The following is a 14,582-nucleotide window of genomic DNA, read 5'->3' as shown; positions in this document are numbered from 1 at the left end:
CCAATACAGAGAAGTGCTTAAAGGAGCTGATGGAGCTGAAAACCAAGGCTCATGAACTATGTGAAGAATGCAGAAGCTTCAGCAGCCGATGTGATCAAATGGAAGAAAGGATATCAGTGATGGAAGATGAAATTAATGAAATGAAGCGAGAAGGGAAGTTTAGAGAAAAAAGAATAAAAAGAAATGAACAAATCCTCCAAGAAATATGGGACTATGTGAAAAGACCTAATCTATGTCTGATTGGTGTACCTGAAAGTGACGGGGAGAATGGAACCAAGTTGGAAAACACTCTGCAGGATATTATCCAGGAGAACTTCCCCAATCTAGCAAGGCAGGCCAACATTCAGATTCAGGAAATACAGAGAACACCACAAAGATACTCCTCGAGAAGAGCAAGTCCAAGACACATAATTGTCAGATTCACCAAAGTTGAAATGAAGGAAAAAATGTTAAGGGCAGCCAGAGAGAAAGGTCGGGTTATGCACAAAGGGAAGCCCATCAGACTAACAGTGGATCTCTCAGCAGAAACTCTATAAGCCAGAAGAGAGTGGGGGCCAATATTCAACATTCTTAAAGAAAAGAATTTTCAACCCAGAATTTCATATCCAGCCAAACTAAGCTTCATAAGTGAAGGAGAAATAAAATACTTTACAGACAAGCAAATGATGAGAGATTTTGTCACGACCAGGCCTGTCCTAAAAGAGCTCCTGAGGGAAGTGCTAAACATGGAAAGGCACAACCGGTACCAGCCACTGCAAAATCATGCCAAAATGTAAAGACCATCGAGACTAGGAAGAGACTGCATCAACTATCGCGCAAAATAACCAGCTAACATCATAATGACAGTATCAAATTCACACATAACAATATTAACTTTAAATGTAAATGGACTAAATGCTCCAATTAAAAGACAACGACTGGCAAATTGGATAAAGAGTCAAGACCCATCACTGTGCTGTATACAGGAAGCCCATCTGACGTGCAGAGACACATATAGCCTCAAAATAAAAGGATGGAGGAAGATCTACAAAGCAAATGGAAAACAAAAAAAGGCATGGGTTGCAATCCTAGTCTCTGATAAAACAGACTTTAAACCAGCAAAGATCAAAAGAGACAAAGAAGGCCATTACATAATGGTAAAGGGATCAATTCAACAAGAAGAGCTAACTATCCTAAATATATATGCACCCAATACAGGAGCCCCAAGAATCATAAAGCAAGTCCTGAGTGACCTACAAAGAGACTTAGACTCCCACACATTTATAAAGGGAGACTTTAACACTCCACTTTCAACATTAGACAGATCAACGAGACAGAAAGTCAACAAGGACACCCAGGAATTGAACTCAGCTCTGCACCAAGCGGACCTAATAGACATCTACAGAACTCTCCAAACCAAATCAACAGAATACACATTTTTTCAGCACCACACCACACCTATTCCAAAATTGACCACATAGTTGGAAGTAAAGCTCTCCTCAGTAAATGTAAAAGAACAGAAATTATAACAAACTATCTGTCAGATCACAGTGCAATCAAGCTACAACTCAGGATTAAGAATCTCACTCAAAACCACTCAACTACATGGAAACTGAACAACCTGATCTCGAATGACTACTGGATACATAACAAAATGAAGGCAGAAATAAAGATGTTCTTTGAAACCAACGAGAACCAAGATACAACATACTAGAATCTCTGGTGTGCATTCAAAGCAGTGTGTAGAGGGAAATTTATAGCACCAAATGCCCACAACAGAAAGCAGGAAAGATCCAAAATTGACACCCTATCATCATTATTAAAAGAACTAGAAAAGCAAGAGCAAACATATTCGAAAGCTAGCAGAAGGCAAGAAATAACTAAAATCTGAGCAGAACTGAAGGTAATAGAGACACAAAAAACCCTTCAAAAAATTAATGAATCCAGGAGCCGGTTTTTTGAAAGGATCAACAAAATGGAAAGACTGCTAGCAAGATTAATAAAGAAAAAAAGAGAGAAGAATCAAATAGATGCAATAAAAAATGATAAAGAGGATATCACCACCGATCCCACAGAAAAACAAACTACTATCAGAGAATACTACAAACACCTCTTCGCAAATAAACTAGAAAATCTAGAAGAAATGGATAAATTCCATGACACATACACTCTCCCAAGACTAAACCAGGAAGAAGTTGAATCTCTGAATAGATCAATAACAGGAGCTGAAATTGTTGCAATGATCAATAACTTACCAACCAAAAAAAGTCCAGGACCAGATGGATTCACAGCCGATTTCTACCAGAGGTAAAAGGAGGAGCTGGTACTATTCCTTCTGAAACTATTCCAATCAATAGTAAAAGAGGGAATCCTCCCTAACTCATTGTATAAGGCCAGCATCATCCTGATATCAAAGCCTGGCAGAGACACAACAAAAAAAGAGAATTTTAGACCAATATCCTTGATGAACATTGGTGCAAAAATCCTCAATAAAATACTGGCAAGCAGAATCCAGCAGCACATCAAAAAGCTTATCCACCATGATCAAGTGGGCTTCATCCCTGGGATGCAGGGCTGGTTCAATATACACAAATCAATAAATGTAATCCAGAATATAAACAGAACCTAAGACAAAAACCACATGATTATCTCAATAGATGCAGAAAATGCCTTTGACAAAATTCAACAATGCTTCATGCTAAAAATTCTTAATAAATTAGGTATTGTTGGGGCGTATCTCAAAATAATAAGAGCCATCTATGACAAAACCACAGCCAATATCATACTGAATGGGCAAAAACTGGAAGCATTCTCTTTGAAAACTGGCACAAGACAGGGATGCCCTCTCTCACCACTCCTATTCAACATAGTGTTGGAAGTTCTGGCCACGGCAATTAGGCAGGAGAAGGAAATCAAAGGTATTCAATTAGGAAAAGAGGAAGAAAAATTGTCCCTGTTTGCAGATGACATGATTGTATATATCTAGAAAACCCCATTGTCTCAGCCCAAAATCTCCTTAAGCTGATAAGCAACTTCAGCAAAATCTCAGGATACAAAATCAATGTACAAAAATCACAAGCATTCTTATACATCAATAACAGACAAACAGAGAGCCAAATCATGGGTGAACTCCCATTCACAATTGCTTCAAAGAGAATAAAATACCTAGGAATCCATCTTACAAGGGACGTGAAGGACCTCTTCAAGGAGAACTACAAACCACTAGGAAGAATCAATATCGTGAAAATGGCCATAATGCCCAAGTCAATTTACAGATTCAATGCCATCCCCATCAAGCTACCAATGACTTTCTTCACAGAATTGGAAAAAACTACTTCAAAGTTCATATGGAACCAAAAAAGAGCCACATCGCCAAGTCAATCCTAAGCCAAAAGAACAAAGCTGGAGGCATCACACTACCTGACTTCAAACTACACTACAAGTCTACAGTTACCAAAAGAGCATGGTACTGGTACGAAAACAGAGATATAGATCAATGGAACAGAACAGAGCCCTCAGAAATAATGCCACATATCTACAACTATCTGATCTTTGACAAACCTGAGAAAAACAAGCAATGGGGAAAGGATTTCCTATTTAATAAATGGTGCTGGGAAACTGGCTAGCCATATGTGGAAAGCTGAAACTGGATCTCTTCCTTACATTTTGTACAAAAATCAATTCAAGATGGATTAAAGACTTAAACATTAGACCTAAAACCATAAAAACCCTAGAAGAAAACCTAGGCATTACGAATCAGAACATAGGCATGGGCAAGGGCTTCATGTCTAAAACACCAAAAGCAATGACAACAAAAGCCAAAATTGACAAACGGGATCTAATTAAACTAAAGAGCTTCTGCACAGCAAAAGAAACCACCATCAGAGTTAACAGGCAACCTACAAAATGGGAGAAAGTTTTCACAACTTACCCATCTGACAAAGGGCTAATATCCAGAATCTACAATGAACTCAAACAAATTTACAAGAAAAAAACAAACAACCCCATAAAAATGTGGGCGAAGGACATGAACAGACACTTCTCAAAAGAAGACATTTATGCAGCCAAAAAACACATGAAAAATTGCTCACCATCACTGGCCCTCAGAGAAACGCAAATCAAAACAACAATGAGATGCCATCTCACACCAGTTAGAATGGTGATCATTAAAAAGTCAGGAAACAACAGGTGCTGGAGAGGATGTGGAGAAATAGGAACACTTTTACACAGTTGGTGGGACTCTAAACTAGTTTAACCATTGTGCAAGTCAGTGTGGCATTTCCTCAGAGACCTAGAACTAGAAATTCCATTTGACCCAGCCATCCCATTACTGGGTATATACCCAAAGGACTATATATCATGCTGCTATAAGGACACATGCACACGTAAGCAACCCAAATGTCCAACAATGATAGACTGGATTAAGAAAATGTGGCACATATACACCATGGAATACTATACAGCCATATAAAATAATGAGTTCATGTCCTTTTTAGAAACATGGATGAAATTCGAAATCATCATTCTCAGTAAACTATCGCAAGAACCAAAAACCAAACACTGCATATTCTCACTCATAGGTGGGAATTGAACAATAAGAACACATGGATACAGGAAGGGGATCATCACACTCTGGGGACTGTTGTGGGGTGGTGGGAGGGGAGAGGGACAGCATTGGGAGATATACCTAATGCTAGGTGAGGAGTTAGTGGGTGCAGCGCACCAGCATGGCACATGTATACATATTTAACTAACCTGCACATTGTGCACATGTACACTAAAACCTAAAGTATAATAATTATAAATTAATTAATTAAAAAAATGTGAACTGCTGAATCATAAGATAGCTTCAAACCTGTGAGATGAATGCACACATCACAAAGAAGTTTCTCACAATGTTTCTGTGTAGTTTTTTTTTTTTTTGAAGATATTTCCTTTTCCACCGTAGGCCACAAAGGGCTCCCAATATCCACTTGCAGATTCTGCAAAAAGAGAGACTCAAAACTGCTCAATCAAAAGATAGGTTCAACACTGTGAGTTGAATTCACACATCCCAAAGAAGTTTCTCAGAATTCTTCTGTGTAATTTTTATGCGAAGTTATTTGGTTTTCCACAGTAGGCCTCAAAGGGCTCCAAATATCCACCTGCAGATTCTACAAAAAGAGAGATTCAAAACTGCTCAATCACAAGATAGGTTCAACCCTTTGTGTTGAATGCATACATCACAAAGAAGTTTCTCTGAATGCTTCTATGTTGCTTTTATTGGAAGATATATTTTTTCTATCCACTTGCAGATTCTACAAAAAGGGAGATTCAAATCAGCTCAATGAGAAGATAAGTTCAACACTGTGTTTTGAATTCACACCTCACAAAGAAGTTTCTCAGAATACTTCTGTTTAGTATTTAAGTGAAGATATTTCCTTTTCCACAATAGACCTCGAAGCTCTCCAAACATCCACTTGCTGTTTCTGCAAAAAGAGATTAAAAACTGTTTAATGAAATGGTAGGTTCAATTCAGTGAGTTTAATGCAAACATCACAAAGGAGTTTTTCAGAATGATTCTGTGTACTTTTTCTGTGAATATATTTGATTTTCCTCAGAAGGCCTCACAGCACTCCAAAAATCCACTTGTAGATTCTACAAAAAGAGAGAGTCAAAAGAACTTAATCAAAAATTAAGTTCAACTCTGTGAGTTGAACGCACACATCAGGAAGAAGTTTCTGAGAATGCTTCTGTGTAGGTTTTATTTAAAGATATTTCCTTTTCCACCACAGGGTGCAAAGGGCTCCAAATATCCACTTGCAGATTCTACAAAAAGAGAGATTCTAAACTGCTCAATCAAATGATATTTTCAACTCTGTGAGTTGAATGCACACATCACAAAAACTTTCTCAGAAGGCTTCTAAGTAGTTTTTATGTGAAGATATTGCCTTTTCCACTATAGGCCTCAAAGGGCTGCAATTATCTACTTGCAGATTCTACAAAAAGGATGTTTCAATACTGCTGAATCAAAAGAAAATTTCAACTCTGTGAAATGAATGTATACATCACAAAGTAGTTTCTCATAATGCTTCTACCTGGTTTTTATGGGAAGATATTTCCTTTTCCACAACAGGCCTCAAAAAGCTGCAAACATCCACTTGCAGTTTCTACAAAAAGAGAGTTTCAAAACTGCTCAATCAAAAGAAAAGTTCAGCTCTGAGATGAATGCACACATCACAAATAAGTTTCTCAGAATGATTCTTTGTAGTTTTTATCTGAAGATATTTGCTTTTCCACAGTAGGCCTCAAAGTGCTCCAAATATCCACTTGTAGATTATACAAAAATATTGTTTCAAAACTGCTCAATCAGAAGATAGGTTCAACCCTGTGAGATAATGGCACACATCCCAAAGAAGTTTCTCAGAATGTTTCTGTGTAGTTTTTATTTGAAGATATTTCCTTTTCAACCACAGACCGCAATGGGCTCCAAATATCCACTTGCAGATTCTGCAAAAAGAGAGATTCAAAATTGCTCAATCAAAAGATAAGTTGAACCCTATGAGGTGAATGCACACATGCCAAAGAAATTTCTCAGAATTCTTCTGTGTAGCTTTTATGTGAAGATATTTGGTTTTCCACAGTAGGCCTCAAAGGGATCCAAATATCCACCTGCAGATTCTGCAAAAATGATTCTAAATTGCTCAATCAAAAGAAAGCTTCAACTCTGTGAGTTGAATGCACACATCAGAAAGAAGTTTCTCATAATGCTTCTGTCTACTTTTTATGTGAAGATATTTCCTTTTCCACAATAGGTCAAAAAGGGCTCCAATTATCCACTTGCAGATTCTACAAAAAGAGTGTATCAAAACTGCTCAATCAAAAGAAAAGTTCAACTCTGAGATGAATGCACACATCACAAAGGAGTTTCTCAGAATGCTTCTGTGTAGTTTTTATCTGAAGATACTGGCTTTTCCATGGTAGGCCACAAAGCGCTCCAAATATCCCCTTGCAGATACTACAAAAAAAGTGTTTGAAAACTGATCAATCATAAGATATGTTCAACCCTGTGAGATGAATGCACATATCAGGAAGTAGTTTCTCAGAATGTTTCTGTGTAGTTTTTATTTGAAGATATTTCCTTTTCCACCATTGGCTGCAAAGGGCTCCAAATATCCACTTGTAGATTCTGCAAAAAGAGAGATTCAGAACTGCTCCATGAAAGAAAGTTTCAAATCTGGGAGTTGAACGCACACATCCCAAAATAGTTTCTCAGAATGCTTCTGTGTAGTATTCATGTGAAGATGTTTGCTTTTCCACCATTGGCCTCAAAGTGCTCCAAATATCCAACTGAAAATTCTGCAAAAAGAGAGATTCAAAACTCATCAATCAAAAGATAAGTTCACTTCTGTGAGATGAATGCATACATCACAAAGAAGTTTCTCTGAATACTTCTGTGTCGATTTTATTTGAAGATATTACCTTTTCCACCATAAGGCGCAAAGGACTCCAAATATCCACTTGTAGATTCTACAAAAAGAGAGATTCGAAACTGCTCAATGAGAAAATAAGTTCAACTCTGTGAGCTGAATGCACACATCACAAAGAGCTTTCTCAGAATGCTTCTGTATGGTTTTTATGTGAAGATATAGCTTTTTCCACAATAGGCCTCATAGCTCTCCAAACATCCACTTGCAGATTCTGCAAAAAGAGAGATTCAAAACTGCTCAATCAAAAGAAAGTTTCAACTCTGTGAGTTGAATACACCCATCACAAACAGGTTTCTCAGAATGCTTCCGTGTAGTTTTTATGTGAGCATATTTGATTTTCTACAGTAGGCCTCACAACGCTCCAAATATCCACTTGCAGATCCTACCAAAAGAGAGATTCAAAACTGCTCAATCAAAATATAGGTTCAACTCTGTGAGTTGAATCTACACATCACAAAGAAGTTTCTCAGAATGCTTCTGAGTAGTTTTTATATGAAGATATTTCCTTTTCTGCAATAGGCTTCAAAGGTCTCCAATTATCCACTTGCAGATTCTACAAAAAGAGTGTTTCAAAACTGCTAAATCAAAAGAAAGGTTCAACTCTGCGAAAAGAAAGCACACATCACAAGAAAGTTTCTCTGTATACTTCTATGTAGCTTTTATTTGAAGATATTTCCTTTTCCACCATAGGGCGCAAAGGGCTCCAAATATCCACTTGCATATTCCACAAAAAGAGAGACTGGAAACTGCTCAATGAGAAGATAAGTTTAACTCTGTGAGTTGAATGGACACCTCACAAAGGAGTTTCTCAGAATGCTTCCATGTAGTTTTTTTTTGAAGATATTTCCTTTTACACAATAGGCCTGAAAAATCCCCAAACATCCACTTGCAGATTCTGCAAAAGGAGAGATTCAAAACTGCTCAATCAAATGATAGGTTCAACACTTTGAGATGAATGAACACATCAGAAAAAGTTTCTCAGAATGCTTCTGTGTAGTTTTTCTGTGAACATGTTTGATTTTCCAAAGCAGGCCTCACAACTCTCGAAATATCCACTTGCAGATTCTACAAATAGAGCGATTTGAAACTGCTCAATGTGAAGATAAGTTCAACTCTGTAAGTTGAATGAAAACCTCACAAAGAAGTTTCTTAGAATGCTTCTTTTTAGTTTGTATGTGAAGATATTTCCTTTTCAACAATTGGCCTCAAAGCTCTCCATACATCCACTTGCAGATTCTGCAAAAAGAGAGATTCAAAACTGCTCAATCAAAAGATAGGTTCGACTCTGTGAGTTGAATGCACACATCACAAAGAAGTTTATCAGAATACTTCTGTGTAATTTTTATGTGAACATATTTGATTTTCCCTAGAAGCCCTCACAACACTCCAAATATCCACTTGCAGACTCCACAAAAAGAATGTTTCAAAACTGCTCAATCATAAGATAGGTTCAACCTTGTGAGATGAATACACATCACAAAGAAGTTTCTCAGAACGCTTCTGAGTAGTTTTTATTTGAAGAAATTTCCTTTTCCACCATAGGCCGCAAAGGGCTCCAAATATCCACATGCAGATCCTGCAAAAAGAGAGATTCAAAACTGCTCCATCAAAAGATAAGTTCAACTCTGTGAGTTGAGTGCTCACATCCCAAGGAAGTTTCTCAGAATGCTTCTGTGTAGTTTTTATGTGGAGATATTTCCATTTCCACAATAGGCCTCAATGCTCTCCAAACATCCACTTGTAGATTTTGCAAAAAGAGAGATTCAAAACAGCTCATTCAAAAGAGAGGTTCAAATATGTGAATTGAATGCACACATCACAGAGAAGTTTCTCAGAATGCTTCTGTGTAGTTTTTAGCTGAAGATATTTGCCTTTCCATGGTAGGCCTGAAAGCGATCCAAATATCCACTTGCAGATTCCACAAAAAGAGTGTTTCAAAACTGCTCAATCATGAAATAGGTTCAACCTTGTGAGATGAATGCACACATCACAAATAAGTTTCTCTGACTGCTTCTGTGTAGTTTTTATGTGAAGATATTTCCTTTTCCACAATAGGTCTCAAAGGGCTCCAAATATCCACTTGCAGATTCTAAAAAAAGCGTGATTCAAAACTGCTCAATCAAAAGATATGTTGAACTCTGTCAGTTGAATGCATACATCACAAATAAGTTTCTCAGAACGCTTCGGAGTAGTTTTTATGGTAAGATATTTCCTTTTCCACAATAGGACTCAAAGGGCTCCAATTATCCACTTGCAAATACTATAAAAAGAGTGTTTAAAAATGCCTCAATAAAAAGAAAGTTTCAACTCTCTGAGATGAATGCACACATCAATGAGAAGTTTCTCAGAATGCTTCTGTGTAGTTTTTATGTGAGAATATTTCCTTTTCCACAGTAGTCCTCAATAGGCTCCAAATATCCACATGCAGATTTTACTAAAACAGTGTTTCAAAACTGCTCAATCAAAAGAAAGTTTCAATTCTGTGAAATGAATGCACGCATTACAAAGAGTTTTCCAGAATGCTTCTGTGTAGTTTTTATCTGAAGATATTTGCTTTTCCACGGTAAGCCTCAAAGCGCTCCGAATATCAACTTGCAGATTTCACAAAAAGAGTGTTTCAAAACTGCTCAATCGTAAGATAGGTTCAACCCTGTGAGATGAATGCACACATCACAAAGAAGTTTCTGAGACTATTTCTGTGTAGTTTTTGTTTGAAGATATTTCCTTTTCCACCATAGGCTGCAAAGGGCTCCAAATATCCACTAACAGATTCTGCAAAAAGAGAGATTAAAAACTGCTTAATCAAAGCATAGATTCAACTCTGTGATTTGAATGCAGACATCCTAAAGAAGATTCTCAGAATGTTTCTGGTTAGTTTTAATTTGAAAATGTTTGCTTTTCCACAGTAAAGCTCAAATGGCTCAAATTATGCACTTGCAGATTCTGCAAAAGAGTGTTTCAAAACTGCTCAATCAAAATAAATTCTCAACTCTGTGAGAAGAGTGCACACATCACAAAGAAGTTTCTCAGAATGCTTCTGTGTAGTTTTTATGTGAAGATATTTCCTTTTCCATAATAGGCCTCAAAGCTCTGCAAACATCCACTTGCAGATTCTTCAGATTCTGCAAAAAGAGAGATTCAAAACTGCTCAATCAAAAGATGGCTCAATCCTGTGAGTTGAATGCAGACATCACAAAGAAGTTTATCAGAATGCTTCTGAGAAGTTTCTATGTGAACATATTTGATTTTCCACCGTAGGACTCACAGAGGTCCAAATATCCACTTGCAGTTTCTACAATAAGAGAGATTCAAAACTGGTCAATGAAAAGATAGGTTCAACTCTGTGAGTTGAATTCACACATCAAGAAAAAGTTTCTGAAAATGCTTCTGTGTACTTTTTATTTGAAGATATTTCCTTTCCCACCATAGGGTGAAAAGGAATACAAATATGCACTTGCAGATTCTACAAAAAGTGAGATTTAAAACTGTTCAATCAAAAGATAGGTTCAACTCTGTGAGTTGAATGCACACATCACAAAAAATTTTCTGGGTTTATTTGAAGATATTTCCTTTTCCACCATAGGGCGCAAAGGGCTCCAATTATCCACTTGTAGATTCTACAAAAAGAGTGTTTCAAAACAGCTGAATCAAAAAGAATGTTCAACGCTGTGAGATGAATGCCCACATCACAAATAAGTTTCTCTGACTGCTTCTGTGTAGCTTTTATGTGAAGATATTTCCTTTTCCACAATAGACCTCAAAGGGCTCCAAATATCCCCTTGCGGATTCTACAAAAATAGTGTTTCAAAACTCCTCAATCGAAAGAAAAGTTCAACTTTGTGAGATGAATGCACACATCACAAAGAAGTTTCTCAGAATGCTTCTGTGTAGTTTTTATCTGAAGATTTTTGCTTTTCCAAGGTAGGCCTGAAAGCGCACCAAATATCCACTCGCAGATTCTGTAAAAGGAGTGTTTCAAAACTCCTCAATCATAAGATAGGTTGAACCCTATCAGATGAATGCACACATCACAAAGAAGGTTTTCTGAATGTTTCTGTGTAGTTTTTCATTGAAGATATTTTCTTTTCCACCATGGGACCCAATGGACTCCAAATATCCTCTTCCAGATTCTGCAAATAGAGAGATTCAAAACTGCTCAATCAAAAGATAGGTTCAACTCTGTGAGTTGAATGCACACTTCCCAAAGTAGTTTCTCAGAATGCTTCTGTGTAGTTTTTATATGAAGAGATTTGCTTTTCCACTGTAGGCCTCAAAAGGCTCCAAATATCCACCTGCATATTCTGCAAAAGCAGAGATTCAAAACTGCTCTATCAAAAGATAGGTTCACCTCTAGGAGTTGATTGCATACATCACAAAGAAGTTTCTCTAAATACTACTGTGTAGTTTTTATTTGAAGATATTTCCTTTTCCACTATGGGGCGCCAAGGTCTCCAAAAATCCACTTGCCGATTCTACAAAAAGAGAGATTCAAAACCGCTCAATGAAAAGATGGGTTCAGCCCTGTTAGTTGAATGCCTACATAACAAAGAAGTTTCTCTGAATTCTTCTGTGTAGTTTTTATTTGAACATATTTCCTTTTCCACCATAGGTCACAATGGGCTCCAAATATCCACATGCAGATTCTACAAAAAGAGAGATGCAAAACTACTCAATTAGAAGATAAGTTCAACCTTGTGAGTTGAATGCACACCTCACAAAGAAGTTTCTCAGAATGCTTCTGTGTAGTTTTTATGTGAATATATTTACTTTTCCACAATAGGCCTCAAAAGGCACAAAATATCCACTTGCAGATTCTGCAAAAAGAGAGATTCAAAACTACTCTATCAAAAGATAGTTTCAACTCTGCGAGTTGAATGCACACATCCCAAAGAATTTCTCAAAATATTTCTGTGCAGTTCTTATGTGAAGATATTTGCTTTTCCACAGTAGGCCTCAAAGGGCTCCAAATAGCCACCTGCAGATTCTGCAAAAAGAGAGATTCAAAACTGCTCAATGAGAAGATAAGTTCAACAGTGTGAGTTGAATGGACACCTCACAAAGAAGTTTCTCAGAATGCTTCTGTGTAGTTTTTATGTGAAGATATTTCCTTTTCCACAATAGTCCTCAAAGCCCTCCAAACATCCACCTGCAGATTGTGCAAAAAGAGAGTTTCAAAACTGCTCAATCAAAAGTTAGGTTCAAGTCTGTCAGTTGAATGCATACATCACAAAGAAGTTTCTCTGCATCCTTCTGTGTAACGTTTATTTGAAGATATTTCCTTTTCCACCATAGGGTCCAAAGGGCTCCAAATATCCACGTGCAGATTCTACAAAAAGAGAGATTCTAAAATGCTCCATCAAAAGATAGATTCAACTCTGTGAGTTAAATGCACACATCACAAAGAAATTTCTTAGAATGCTTCTCAGTAGTTTTTATCTGAAGATATTTCCTTTTCCACAATAGGTCTCATAGGGCTCATATTATCCTCTTGCAGATTCTAGAAAAAGATTGTTTCAAAACTGCTCAACCAAAACAAAGTTTCAACTCAGTGAGTTGAATGCACACATCACAAAGAGGTTTTTCAGAATGCTTCTGTGTAGTTTTTATCTGAAGATATTTGGTTTTCCACGGTAGGCCTCAAAGGGCTCCAAATATTCACTTGCAGATTCTACAAAAAGAGTGTTTCAAAACTTCTCAATGATAAGATCAGTTCAACACTGTGCGATGAGTGCACTCCTCAAAAAGATTCTCAGAATGTTTCTGTGCAGTTTTTATTTGAAGATATATCCATTTCCACCATAGGCCACAAAGGGCTCCAAATATCCTCTTGCAGATTCTGCAAAAGAGAGATTCAAAACTGCTCAATCAAAAGAAGGTTCAACTCTGTGAGTTGATTGCACACATCCCAAAGAAGTTTTTCTGAATGCTTCTGTGTAGTTTTTATGAGAAGATATTTGCTTTTCTACATTAGGCCTCAAATGTCGCCAAATATCCACCTGCAGATTCTGCAAAATGAGTGGTTCAAAATGGCTAAATCAAAAGACAGGTTCAGCTCTATGAGTTCAATGCATACATCACAAGGAAGTTTCTCTGAATGATTTTCTGTACTTTTTATTTGAAGATATTTCCTTTTCCACCATACGGCACAAAGGGCTCCAAATATCCACTTGCAGATTCTCCAAAAAGAGAGATTCAAAACTGCTCAATGGGAAGATAAGATCAACTGTGTGATTTGAATGTACACCTTGCAAAGAAGTTTCTCAGAATGTTTCTGTGTAGTTTTTATGTGAATATATTTCCTTTTACACAAAGCCTCAAAGCTCTCCAAACAGCCACTTGCAGATCCTCCAAAAAGAGAGATTCAATACTTCCCAATCAAAAGATTGGTTCAACTCTGTGAGTTGAATGCACACATCATAAAGAAGTTTCTCAGAATGCTTCTGTGTGGTTTTATTGGAAAGTATTTTATTTTCCACAGTAGGAGTCACAGCATTCCAGATATCCACTTGCAGATTCTATGAACAGAGAAATCCAAACGGCTCAATAGAAAGGTAGGAACAACTCATTGAGTTGAATGCACACATCACGAAAAGTTTCTTAGAATGCTTCTGAGTAGTTTTCATTTGAAGATATTTCCTTTTCCACAATAGGTCGCAAAGGGCTTCAAATATCCACTTGTAGATCCTTCAAAAAGAGAGATTCAAAACTGCTCAATGAGAAGATAAGTTCAACAATGTGAATTGAATGCACACATTTCAAAGAAGTTTCTGAGAATGCTTCTGTGTAGTTTTTATTTGAAGTTATTTCCTTTTCCATCACAGGGCACAAAGTGCTGTAAATATCCACTTGCAGATTCTACAAAAAGAGAGATTCTAAACTGCTCCATCAAAAGATAGATTCAACTCTGTGAGTTGAATGCAAACATCACAAAGAAGTTTCTCAAAATGCTTCTGAGTAGTTTTTATGTGAAGATATTTCCTATTCCACAGCAGGCCTCAAAGGGCTTCAATTATCCACTTGCAGATTCTACTAAAAGAGTGTGTCAAAACTGCTCAATCAAAAGAAAGTTTCAATTCTGTGAGATGAATGCACACATCACAAAGTAGTTTCTCAGAATGCTTCTGTGCAGTTTTC

The sequence above is a fragment of the Pongo abelii genome, chromosome 12, assembly GCF_028885655.2.
Source record: "Pongo abelii isolate AG06213 chromosome 12, NHGRI_mPonAbe1-v2.0_pri, whole genome shotgun sequence".
Classification (NCBI taxonomy): domain Eukaryota; kingdom Metazoa; phylum Chordata; class Mammalia; order Primates; family Hominidae; genus Pongo; species Pongo abelii.
The sequence above is the reverse complement of the archived record's forward strand: the minus strand, read 5'-3'. Positions refer to the sequence as shown.